The sequence below is a fragment of the Uranotaenia lowii genome, chromosome 1, assembly GCF_029784155.1.
Source record: "Uranotaenia lowii strain MFRU-FL chromosome 1, ASM2978415v1, whole genome shotgun sequence".
NCBI classification, from domain to species: domain Eukaryota; kingdom Metazoa; phylum Arthropoda; class Insecta; order Diptera; family Culicidae; genus Uranotaenia; species Uranotaenia lowii.
The window spans coordinates 107457941-107471675 of record NC_073691.1 but is presented as its reverse complement, the minus strand read 5'-3'; the positions used below and the strand labels follow the sequence as shown (position 1 = coordinate 107471675).

The 13735-nt window shown below is 36.3% G+C and overlaps 1 protein-coding gene across 4 annotated transcripts in view; it reads left to right on the top strand.

Moving 5' to 3' along the window:
• The window catches only part of LOC129756510 (pleckstrin homology domain-containing family A member 8), a 107720-nt gene extending 103418 nt beyond the window's left edge, over window positions 1-4302 (top strand). For 2 of the 4 annotated variants that reach the window (XR_008739481.1, XR_008739474.1), the window contains exon 7: window positions 88-4302. The gene's annotated coding sequence lies outside the window, so the exon portion shown is untranslated. The remainder of the gene's footprint in view (window positions 1-87) is intronic. The other 2 variants (XR_008739480.1, XR_008739476.1) reach the window with 2 other exon arrangements.
• The last annotated feature ends 9433 nt before the right edge of the window (window positions 4303-13735 follow it).

Genomic DNA, 13735 nt, shown 5'->3' with positions numbered 1-13735 from the left:
TATCACCGTATATTTTAGCATAAATCTAAACTTATCATCCAAAAAGTTCTCTTTCCATCATGTCTAACTTTGAACTTTCATTTGTAGATTTCCAGCAGTCCACCTGGCAGGATGTTCACATACCGAAAAAGATGCGAATGCTTCTGGCAAAATTGGCCCTTATTCTGCGCCGCGAGTGACGTGAGGATAGTCGAGTCACCCAAGTCACTCTATTCCGGTAGTCGGTTTAGGTGAGGAACGTCACTTCGGATGAACTTTGTGAGTTCTTACCCTATTCTCGTAGTCACCGTGGGTGAGAATCGTCGCATTCGGGTGACGATTTTAGGTGACAATTGTCGGTACCTTTTCAGGTGGCGACGAGATAGAAATGAAATGAAAAAACACGAAAATTACTGTAAAGCGGGTTATTAATTGTTGAAATTCAATCATATTTTTCAACTAGCATGTTTTAATGCTTAAAATCATCAATAAACTAGTAAACACGACAAGAATTTAATGAGCAAAAAAGTATCGTCACCATCTATCGTTCAGTTAAGCGATTGTCGAACTTCAAGTAGAAGTAAATTAAAAAAAAGTTTCTTATACAATTTTTAAAGTTGTTCTTCTTTAATTTTCAAATGTATTAGAATATTAATGCCAATAATCAATAAATTAGTAAACACGACGAGAATTTGATGAGCAAAAAAGTATCAGGTCACCATCTATCGTCCAGTTAAGCGATTGTTGAACTTCAAGTAGTAAATTAATAAAAAAAATAGTTTCTGATACAATTTTTAAAGTTGTTCTTCTTTAATTTTCAAATGTAGAAGAATAGTAAAAACTTGACAAATATGTAGTTATAGCTTTTATTCTGATTTTTTTTTTTAAATTACAATGTAGAATGTTATTTATCCTTTGGCAGCAAATTATTGAATTATTAGTAGCATGTGGGAAAGTGCACATTTGTTCGTGAAGTGCTCATTCTTCTACCATCTCTGTAAAGTACATCGTCTTAAAAAAAAAATATCATAGACTATCAGCTTAAAAAAAAACTTTTAAATAATCTTTGAGACTTCGCGGAGATATTTTGAAATTCGGAAATGCCAAAGAATCAGTTACGGCAGAACTTTTATGCATATTAGGAACTGCATCGGGTATAGACTCGGGCAGTAGAGGCTTCGGCCAAATTTTTGTCAGTCACCGATGGAGGTTCGGTAAGAATTTCCTGTTCCTCTTCCGGATGCTTGTCGATAAACTTCAACTGGTTCGCAATTTTGACCTTGCCCGGCTGGTTTTCGTTCTTGTGTCGTGGCCTGTTCTGATTAGGGAAATTTCGATTGGTTGGTCGGTCGTTTGGGGGTGGAAAGGAAGTAAGCCGCACTCTTCGGAGATACCTTCCAAAATGTTCTTCCTGATTCGGCCTTCATGTTAACCTCTAAAAAAATAACAATAAAAACCATTAGTAGAGAATTGGTACGCGACAATCAACTATCTTACCAAAAACAATTGTCCGCACCCAACGACCAAACGGTTTGAACAGTTTAATTGAAGTGTCATTTGTATTTTTCCATAACCAGTTGATGTGCTCGACAAACCGTATGGATGTCATCGGCTGCATTGAATTGCGAAACCACATCCGAGCCAACACCTAATAACAATTTGATCGAAACCTTACAGTTATTTCAAACTGAAATTTTCAGGTCGTAAAATTGAACACCATAATCGCCACAAACCTGCAATGTTTTCTTTTAATTTATTTTAATTTTTTGAAACTAATCTGAAATTTTTGTATCACTTACAATTTTTGACGTCGATTCTTGTGTTGGTGTTTCACAGCAGGTTCCCGGCTCAGATTTAATCCTCGGATTGTCCGCTTGGGTCGCGTAACCTGCCCATTTTCCTTATTGAATGATTTGCTGACACCATACAAACCGATTACGACGTTTTTCGAACCGGAAATCGAATCCGTTGTTAAGAAATTTAATCCCGAAAATCCGAACCGCGAGCGAAATCAAAACAACATCAGCGCAATGACGACCATTTTGACAGATGTGTTCATTCAGTCACTCACCTGAATGAGATACTGTCACTTTACCCACATCGACTCCGGGAATAAGGTGACAAAAGTCACGGTGACTCCGAGGTGAGGTGACAATCATCACGTCACGCGCGGCGCAGAATAAGGCTGATTGTCCTGATTATATCACCCCTCAAAAGATCTAATGTTAAGATTATAAATTTCAATTCCGAATCAGATATCACATTACACTTTCTGACTGAGGTTTTAGATTTCAGTTTTTAGAATACGGTTTCAGGTTAGAACGCAAATCTCAGAACCATTTTTTAGATAAGATTTCTTCTTTAGTTTTCTTGTTGAATTTTTAATGCCATATTTGAGGTTTAAGATAATCATTCAGTTTTTATTTGGTCTAAAGCTTGGGCGCAGTCTTTTCTGACAAATGACCCTCACTCATGTGTTTTCTCTCGTTTGTTGGCTAGAAATATTTTTTAAGATAGGGGCATTATTAAACGAATCTATATAATTTTAATCACAAATAAAAATGCTATAATGAAATATGCCGTCTCTTTTTATAAGTCATATGTGATATGTTGAGTATTTATGAGTCGCCCTAAAAATAAGTTATATTTTCGTTGTTGAATTTTGGAGAAGATAAAAATTTAAGTTGAATGAAAGTGCGCGGCCATTGGTGGTGCTTTCACGGTACAAGCTGATTTAATTATAGAAAGATTCCGAAATTTTGAAAAATGAAAGCGAGAACTATCCAGCAATCGCGAGCTTTTTAATTTTGAGTTTTAATCCCAGAAAAACTGCATGAGCAATCTGATTGTGTTCAAAATTATCAAACTTCATTGTAAATAAATACTTAGAACCAAAATATTCCATTTTGTATCAATTTTCCGTTCAATTTCTCTCTCGTCGCCACCTGAAAAGGTACCGACAATTGTCACCTAAAATCGTCACCCGAATGCGACGTTTCTTACCCACGGTGACTACCAGAATGGGGTAAAAACTCAAAAAGTTCATCCGAAGTGATGTTCCTCACCTAAACCGACTACTAGAATAGAGTGATTTGGGTGAGTCGACTATCGTCACGTCACTCGCGGCGCAGAATAAGGCCGATGATATAGTGAATGCGATGCGATGCGAATTGGCGGAAAATTTACGGACGCAGCCTATGCGAACTCGAGCGGCGGAACAAATTGACATCTCCTTCGCCGCGTTGAGTATGTCAGGTTTAAGCGATTCACATACATTTTCATCAAATGTGGTTCACCGCATTGAATCGCATTCACCGCATCGCATCGCATCGTATTCACTATGTCATCGGCCTAAGGGCCTTTTGCTTGAAGCGATGTTCAGAATCAGAAACGTTGCTGTCGCGCACAGGGTGTGTCTTATTGTTTGCCAATTTTATTAAATATAAAAAAGTGAAATCCTTTGAACAAATTTCACCAAAAACAAATTATGTTTTATTGCTTATTGTAAAAAAAACACTTTAAAAATAGTATATTACTCGATAGAATTTCATAGACTTTATTGAAGAAATGATGTTTTGTTCTAAGCAACTGTTCACCTCTTGTCTTTGATTCTTAATTATATATATATATTTTTTTTAAATATAGGAATAACTTTAATCGATAACATTGATATGAAATCTAACAATTTAAAATGAATAGCACAAAAAGTAGTCAAACTTTTGGTTTAAATAAATATTGCACAAAAAAGTCAACAATATTCTCAATTTGTTGTTACAAAAGATTCAGCACAATAAAGCTTTTTTTCTCTTTATTCTTCGATTTAAGTATAAACTTGTGAATTAAAAAAAATGAGGTTCTTGGATTTATATACAAGTGAATCGATCTGAATTGTTTAATATTTATTCAAACAAATTAAAGCTTCATTTCCCCTTCCTCACATTCCATCATTTTGCAAAGGACATTTCAATGTACAACGAGCAAATAACAAGTATTATTAATCAAAAAACATTCTAGATAAACTTAGTGTTACCTATTTTGAATAGTAATTAAAATTTTTTTTCAAAATCATTCATCCAAAAACTATTAACGAAACTAAAATAAAATTCAGATACACCCTGTAGCAGGATCGTTTTACAAACAAACACCGAACGGCCGACCGGTAAGCAGCAAGTTCGATTTGATGCGCGAAGAAAATGCTGTTTCTAATCTGTAGCTCGTGGATTTCAAGTAATCATAAACATTATGACCATCTTTCAAGCCATTGTCATGCTTTGTTATTAAACTGACGGCAAGAATCGGATAAAATGATGATTCAAAAACTTATAAGGGATAATGAGCTGGTACGGATTCATTGTTATGGTCATGTAAATTCACAATGACATTTTTTTTCCTTTCGGGAATTTACATTACGTCGTAAGTCATGTAAATTTAGTAGAAATAACTTGTTCCATTTATTTGCAGGTTATAACACGTAATTATTTAATACTGTGTAGTACATTATATTCTATGAATTTATTAATGATATCAGTAATGGGTTTCTCGTATACAAAGTCTTTCAGCATTTGTTTTTTTGCAAGAAATTTGGCTCTACAATTAAGAGGCATTTCTCCTGATTCGGAGCAAAGCACGTTTGTTGGAGTCGATTTTAATAGTCTGAGACTAGTTCTTATAGATGAGTTATAGATAGTATTCAATTTTTTTATATTGGATTTTGCTGTGCCTCCGTATATGGAAATCCCATAATCCAGTTGGGATCTGATAATGGCTTTATTTACTTTGAGTACGGTTTTAGGGTTTGCACCGCTAGATTTCCTGGCTATTATTTTTATTAAATTTAATCTTTTTCTTGCTTTTGTTTCCAAATAGGCTATGTGTGGTTTGTGTGTTAATTTATTATCTATGATGCATCCCAAATATTTATGTTTTTCTGTTTGTGGTATTGGCTGTGCGTTTATTTGGATGTTGATTCGATCTGCTATTCTTGCATGGAAAAGTATGGCAGCTGATTTAGTGGGGTTTACATCTATTTTAAGTTCAGTTAGTTCTTGGTGGAATATGTTCATTATGATGTTAGCTGTTCTTTCTATTTCTTCAATAGAGTCTCCTATGACTGTTATTGCAAAATCGTCTGCAATTGCTTAACTATGACTTTGTCGTTTGTTATATTATGTAGGGTTACGGTGTAAAGGTTGAAGAGCAAAGGGGACAAGGGACATCCTTGAGGGAGTCCTTTATCTGTTGATTTTGAAATTTTGTTGTTAGCGGTTTCCAAGATAACTGTTCGTTGTGTGAGATATAGGTAAAACCAATTTAAAATTGTTATTGGGATTTTAAGTAAGTCTAAATTCGTGAGTAGGGGAGATGGGGGCATAATGGCCACCTTAAGGAAAACGGTTATTTAACCATAGAAAATAGCTATAATATGGAGGTTACATTATTGTTTCGTGTTCAGACACTTGAAAAGCCTATTCCCTAACGGGCTGAAACGTTAAAAACTAGATGAAAACGTTAAAAAATGCATTTTAAAAAATTTTGCCAAAAGCTGAAAACCAGCCACTGTGGAGGCATAATGAGAACCCCCCCTGAGGCAGTATGAGCACCATTAATCAGAGCAAGATGTGCGTTTTTGCCGGGGAATCTAGCAGCGAATTCAATTCGATGAAGTCAGGTGAGTCGTAGATTCATCAAACAAAGCAATAACAAAATAATCTAGATCTGTTTGTAGAATACAAACAATTCACGCACGCTCATACATTAAGTGCTTTGTTTGGAGGATGATGCTACTAGCCGTATAATGTAACAATAAAAAAATCAATCATGAATTGTGAATGGAAAAAATCACCTCGAACAGAAATCTAACTCTAGTCTTTTGATTACCTCTCCGACACCTTACCAATAGGCTAAATTGTCGGATGAAAACTAGTCAAGGTGTGGCGCTATAAATCAATTTTAATTCGCTGCTAGATTCTACGGCAGAGAATGCTCATTATGCCTCGATAATATGGTGCTCTATATGCCCCTAGTCAACAAATTTAAGTAAAAACGTGTTTTAAAATTGATAAAAGTAAAAAATCAAAAATTTTTTGATGGTAAAAATTGAGAAACAATGTGTACATCATGTTGCAGTGCGTACATTATAGATCAACAGTATTTTAAGATCATAAGAGCTTATTTCGTGGTGCTCAAAAATTATAATATTTTCGTAACTTGAGAACCAAGCTAGTTTTTTTTAAATATCTCTGTAAAGATGATAAGGAGATTTCTTTTTTTGTGAAAAATTAATACTATAGGAAGTACGAAACAAATCCTCATGAAAATTTATTTAAGAAAATACGCACTTTCGTAGAAAAGCGTAGTTCTCATTATGCCTCGGGTGCTCGTTATGCCCTCATCTCCCCTAGTATGTTAATGTCCACGGAGTCAAACGCTTTTGTTAGATCCATGAATATCGTTATTGAAAACTTTTTGTTTCTTTTTGCTTCCGTTATTGTTGAAACAAGATGATTTACACAATCTATCGCGGATGAGTTTTCCCTGAATCCGTATGATAGTGGTGGTAAAATATTATTGATTTTGATAAAATGATTAAGACGATTTTTGATTTCTACATTTATAATTTTGAGATTAATATTGATAAGAGATATCGGTCTGTAGGAGGTGTCTAATAGTTTGTCTTTATTTGGTTTTAGTATGGGAACTATTTTGATCTCTACACCCATAGAAGAGGTTGCAAAAATCCAATGCCTATTTAGCATATCTCTGTGCCGATAATGCGCTGAAATGTGCACTGTGCCGAAAACGGTATGTTTGAAAAACCGTAACTGGCATAAGGACTCGGCTCCCAACCAAAATGATGACCACTACATTCAAGCGAAACAAGAAAAACCTATTCCTATTGGATAATTCATCCCAGAAACAAAAAAAATAAAAATTAAAACCACAGCGCCGTAGTGAGAATCGAACTCAGATTACCAATCATAGCGTCTTGCCAGACCGGCATTTTAACCAGTGTACTATTCAAGCTTCATGCAGGACGAGGGATATTTGTCATAGGCTTTCTGTCACCGATCAATAGAAAAAAACGCACAACGGCGGCTTCCCGGCGTTTGGCCTTCTTTCAATGCATTCCTTTGTCTTGGGATGGAAACGGGAAAGGGAACGGGAGTGAAGGAACGGGAAACCCATTGAATGAGAACTGTGCTTCGCTTACTGCCTGCTATTACATACACACGCTACATATACACTGCTGCCAAAGCCGGGCAGCTATTTTTGTTATGGAAACGGGAAAGAGAACGGGAGTGAAGGAAACGGGAAACCCATTGAATGAGAACTGTGTTTGCTTACCGCCTGCTATTACATACACACGCTACATATACACAGCTGCTAAAGCCGGGCAGCTTGGCCGGTGCGTGGTTCCCAAGCAACATTTTAAACTCTGAATGGTTTTATAAAAAAAAAATAGTTGTTGTATAAGGGATTTATAAAGTATTGTTTGCTTTATAACGTAATTTACAAGGAACTCTATATGATTGCCCTTTAAGATAGCTTAAAAACCACTATAGAATCTTTTTATAGAACTCCTGTCAAATTTTGTGTTGGTTTTATAACCATAAATTTTTTTGGTTTAGAAGAGCGCTAAAAAGCAATTATTAAACCACTCTAGAAAACCAACCTTGAAGAAAACAACAACAAAGAATGTTTTATAACCTTTAATTTTTTTGGTTTAGTAGAGCACTACAAAGCAATTATAAAACCTCTCTAGAAAACCAACAAAGAATGTAAGTCCAAATTCGATCGAAATGTCAAAATGTGTATGTGTGGCATCGTCTCAAATGTTTACCACCAAATGGAGTATTTGACTAATTATGTTCCCCCCGATGAAGGAAGAAGCTGTTTCGGGAGACTCAGTTGTCTCGAGTTTTGTCACCAAGCACGAACAAGGAAAACAAGGAAACCGGATTGATCCACTGGAAACCAGATTAATCCTCTGGAAACCGGATTGGTTGCAGTTGCTTTTAAAGTAAAAAATATATAAATGCAGTCGTGAATCTCATTAGTTAAATTAGTTTATTGAGAAAGTTTTATGTGTTCTGAATAAAACAAAACTAGAAAAGCTCAAATTAATGTTTTCTATATTCAATAGAGTTACGAGGTGAAATAAACTTAATAAGGTAATAAGAAATACCTGTTCATTACACTATACACTACCTATACATTTCACAAAATATAATGATATGATAATCTCATTTTCTTTCTCTGTTGAGTTTCTTCGGAACCCCTATCGCGCTTATTAACTTTTAGCGAACGATTAGAATCTCCTAATTGTGTCCTCGGGTCCTAAAATTGAATACCATCAGCTTCCGGTTTATTTAGCGGGCTCTTAACCGGTTTTGGTGGTCGCTTTTGTCAAAATACGATTCTCAGTTCTACCCCAGGAGTCATATTTTAGTCGAACCTGTAATTTGCACAATTTATGAAACTGTATACTTAATATGAAAAAGCATTTAAACATTACCTGGGAAATAAAAAACGTCGAGACTCCGCGTTTAAGACGAAAGTGGTTCCAGTAGGCAACAGCCATCCGCAATTTGCTGAACATTTTCGTAGGATTATTAGAACGTTGAATCCTCGAGTCAAGCACAGAAATAGAGAATTTGGATCTTTTCAATCAAATTTTCTGTAGGAACTGGAGAAATTCTTCAGAAAGTTTTGTTTTGGGTTGCTTATTGTTCTTTTTTGTTTTGTTTTTGTGCTCTTTCGAGAACTGTCAGTTGCACTGAAATAAATACTCTTGGTGAGATCCGCGAATAGATCATTTGGTTTTATAAGAGCAAGTCCAATGGTGTTGGGAAAAAGTGGTAGGAATTTTGACAGCTGTAGCACAGATGGGAATTTTTCTATCGTGAAATATAGACCAAAAATGTTGGCCGTCCACCGGTGTGATAGAATACGAAGGTATAAAATCGAAAGCAACCAGCGATGCCAAGTGAATTTGCTTTTCAGTAATTTTACTGATTTTTTTTATTTTGAATTCACCGTTTGAAAATTGAAAACAAATTCATTTTACTTGATCATTATGAAAATTTTATTATTTATATGTATGAACAAGTATTGTTTAAGTTATAATGCATTCCAATATTACACTGTATTCTGCAGGATTAGAAGTTTTGTGTTGGAGTGCATTCACAGAGAACAGACATACAAGCTATCTCACGAAACTTGTGTAAAATTTCCAACGAACATTTTAACCAATTTTTCCTTTTTGGCTTAACCACCAGATGTCTCCAAATACACCAAAGAGAACTGTGAAAATTTGATTTGTAACGTTTGAACGGCGCAATAGATGGCACGGTTTTAAGTCAAGTTTCAACGTATTTTTTGGGTGTCAGCATTTGAAATTTTACACACTTTTTTAAAGATTTTTTGTTCGTGCTTGTACGTCTGTTCTCTGTGGTGCATTTGATTACACGAGTTGATAAAGTTTTTGAACTCTTCCTAAATCATTTTCAAAGTGATAATTAAGCAAGTGACGCATAAAAAGTATAGGTAATTCAAACACAAGCTGAATTTTACTCCCGATTCGACGCCTACGTTTGATCTGATTGACACTTGTCGAATTAACAGCGAGGGTTCCGTTTTCTAAATATGATGGATCCATTAAAGGCGGCGTTCCGAACTTGTTATCGGACATTCCGTCGGAATATCTTTTTCAAATAAAAAAGCGAAACAATTTCCTACTCCCGAAAACCGCTCAAACAAAACAAACAAGCAGAATTTATTTATTCACCCAGCTATCTGGCATCTCTGCGCCTCAAAATGTATTTGATTGGCAAGGGCATGAATAAAATTGGCTGTAAGTTTGAAAGAGTTGAATAACTTCATTGCAATTCGTATCAATTTAAGTGATAAAAGATTTAAAAAAAAAGAAAATATCACTTTATGTTTAAATCCTGAAATTGCTCAATTTCCTTTATTTTCCCCTCAACTGAGGTTTTGAGCATAAGTTAGATGGCAGCACCGAAGCGTTTCATGCACGAATACTGTATTGCAACGCCGACTCTATCACTCGGTTCGGTGTTGCAAAACATCGTGTTTTTCTATCACCCTCCGCCAAAAAGTGTTATACGATACAAATTTTACAGCACGAAGCTGTTCGAATATCAGATTTTCCCAACACCGGTGGACGGCAAATGTGTTGTGATGTGATGTAAACCTTCGAAATTTCCAACTCCATCTCAACCAGTGAACTTGCTCTAAGGGGTAAAATTGTTTTGCAAAAGAATGTTTGCTCCTCAGATGACTTTTCTCAAGAATAGTTGGGTCTATTAATGATTTCTTCAAGCTCAGTTGGTATTTTGATTGAACCGCCATTTTTGGAGGAAATCATGAAAATTTAAGAATATTTTCTCATTCAATATTGGTGTATATGCGTAAATTACCAAAAAATGCTTGAAATAATGTTTGTTCTAATTGAATATTCTACTAAATACGGCATAGACCAAAACAAATAATGATATTGAAGTGAATCGAAGTCAACTAAATATTAACGAAAATGTCTATTTAGCTCTTTCATTTCATAAAATTTCAGGAGGGCGCGATTTATTTGCAAGTTTTTCGAAAAACTGCTCGATAAATTCAAATGCGCAACAACTTTACCCATAATCATGATGAAAAAATCGATTAACATCATAATAATTATTTATACATAATGATAATCTCATTATTTAATTCTGCCCATATTTTTTTTTGGTATTGAGTCAGATCATTCAATTTTTATAAATTCAATTTCAAAACCCTTTTCGGAACAATTAGTTCACAAAATAAATTGTTTTCTGCAACGGGAATTTTTTACCTTAAAACAGCTCTCGCCAAAACCCTTTCAAGTCCATATTGTTGTATAGTGCACTTATAATGTTCTCTTCAGAACCTCCTGTAGGTGGGCCTTTTTACACTTATAGGTGTTTTAAAGATGTTTTAATGGGGTTTATATAATCAAACGTTGTTTTATAGCAAAGTTTTGAAGCACACTTTCAGTTTATTATAAAACTAAAATTGTTACTTGGGGTTGTTTGCCGGTGAATTGAAGGAATGTTTTTTTTTGTTGCTTTTACTGCATACACACGCACAGCTTGGCCGTGGTTTGCCGGTGCCAGTGGATTGAATTAGGCTGATGTCATGCTGAAACAACTAGCAACGCAACGCAACGCAACGTTCCAATAAGATTGCGTTGCATTGCATTGGTATGTCATGCTGGCGCGACCTGTCACTTTGAAATTCACTACAAATCATCACTTCTCTACATCTGATAATGCTTTGAATCGTCTCCTTTCTTTCCGGAGCCATCAAAAACTCATCAAATCACGACCCGGATTGCAAGAATGCCGAAATTTGAACCGACAAAATTCCTTGTTTTTTTGCCGGAACTAAGAATTTATGAAAATTTTCTCGCCGATTAAGAAAGTTTTTAGTTTATTATCACAAGTTCGGACAGATCTTCGTACTTAAAACCCGGAATCACTGCTTCAAATCGAGAAAAAACAATGTTCCTATTGGATTTCCTACTAGTCGCGCTACTAAACACATTGGCATCAGATTGGTCGCGCTACACAAAGCGACCAGTATGACAGGTCTGCGCGATTTCCATGGAGATCAAATGAGAGCTGGTTAGTCGTGTGAACGTTGCGTTGTAGGTCGCGTTGCTAGTTGCTTCAGCATGACATCAGCCTTAGAAGGATATTTTTGTTGTTGCTTTTGCTACATTCACACGCACAGTGCTCGGTTCGCTGGCTGCCGGTGTTGGCCGGTATTTATTTCCATCCTTCTTCGTCTTGTGATGCGATAGGGAGGGACGTGCAAACGTTTTTATTTTGTTTCTTTCAGACATACGCAATTCGGTTAACTTGGGAGATTAATGCCAGTGGGAGCAAATCGAATCAGCACCGGTCGCGTTATCTTCTTGTACCAATTGTGCGGCCTGATCCGCTCCAGAGATGACTCGGTGAATCTTACCTCGCTATATGTCCCGGTATTCCGATTGCAGTGGTTCCTGTGTTCCGACGAAGTGGAAGGCGTGCATTGCCAGCGGGCCGAGTGGGTGTGGGTGTGTGTGTGTGTTGATGGAAGGAGATGACGTGAGGGGTCGATGTTGACATAACATACGAGGGGGTAGCTGATGGCAATGTGTAATATTATCATGTAAATGCTAACCCGTTTACCCATTTCTCACAGCACGGAAATATAGCGCTCCACATTCCCCTTCCACTCTCATAAAAACAGAAAAAAAATGTCATTACCTTCAACTACTTTTAATTTTTACTTTTAGTTTTACACTAAATGATTATATTCCCCACTTAAATGTGATTCTTGATTCGGTAATTGAACATATTCGGACCGGTTAACACTCATTAAGTTTCTAGATGGTTAGAAATGATATCGATTGCGTGTAATAATTTTTAGCGTGTCAAATGCCAAACCAGAATGTAAACAACTCGGTTTGAATTTCAAAATCGATTGAACATTGCGATCTCTCGGCGACGGGATAAGAAGTTGATTTCCTCTCGATATACAATTCCCGGAAAACTACATTTGATTGCAAAAAACTGGTGCTGGTGGGTGTTCATCTAACTCTGGCTTCAAGCTCAATACAGTTACAGTCTTACCGGAACCACAGAATTCAACTCAACATACCAAATTATGGAACAGTGCGAATGCAGCAAACGAGTGAGGGACCACTTACGCCCCAAAAACCTTCCCAAGGATGTCGAAACGAATCACTGTATGGTTCCGAAAAGCGATCCACTCACTATACATAAGTGATTCAGGAGAGCGACCACTTTCTCATGCTGCAAGTCCATTAAGTCAATTGGTCGGTCGGAAGCAAAATTTGAAGATCGCGAAACCAGAAGACCGCAATTTTATTTCCTTCTACATTGCACCGGCACTTGCTAAATTCCCCGTTGAACCCACAATGGACTAGTTCTAAACGAAACTAACCGTCGTTTGTCTAGGCTAGGTTTTCGCAGTCGTACACCACTTCCGATAAATCCACCGCAGTTTCTACCACTAATATTCAAGAAAGCTTTGTAAAACAGTTTTGAACGCTGTAAGTTTAACTATACATTAATTTTTTTGAATTATTTTTCTTGCAAATTTTAGCCAAAACAATCGGAAGAAGGTCGCACTGATTCAATTAAGACGTTGCTTCAGGTCCTCGCGTTTGTCATCCCGTCATCTTGCTATTACTGGTATTAACGAAAGTTTCTTATGCTGGAAAGCCGAGCTGGTTTGGAATCCACTTCAGTTTACTGTTCTGAATGTGGTAGAAATCGAAATCAGAATTTGAAGACCATTCGAAATTGGATTGTGCTTGAGGCTTTCCACAACCAACAAGAACATCTACATTGTCTAAAAACACTAGACCCCGGCCGTGCAGGCCCAAAGTCATCATCATAAAAACTGGATAACGAAATGTCTTAATTCACCTGGTATTGGTGTCCATATTCCTGACCTCAAGACAAACTAACTAATCAAAAAAAACGATCTGCTACCTGTTTACTGTCATTTTTCACGTTTGGGGTTTTCATTTTTCATACCAACGGCTAGGCCAAATTACACAGTACGACACATCCTGCTGTAAGAGGCCACGTCATATTCTTACCATATTTGGCCTTATTGAACTGGATCAGAATAAGCTGTATTTGCCCATTAACCATTATTCACTGCAAACCCCTATAGAGGAAGTGAATTATTCGATAAC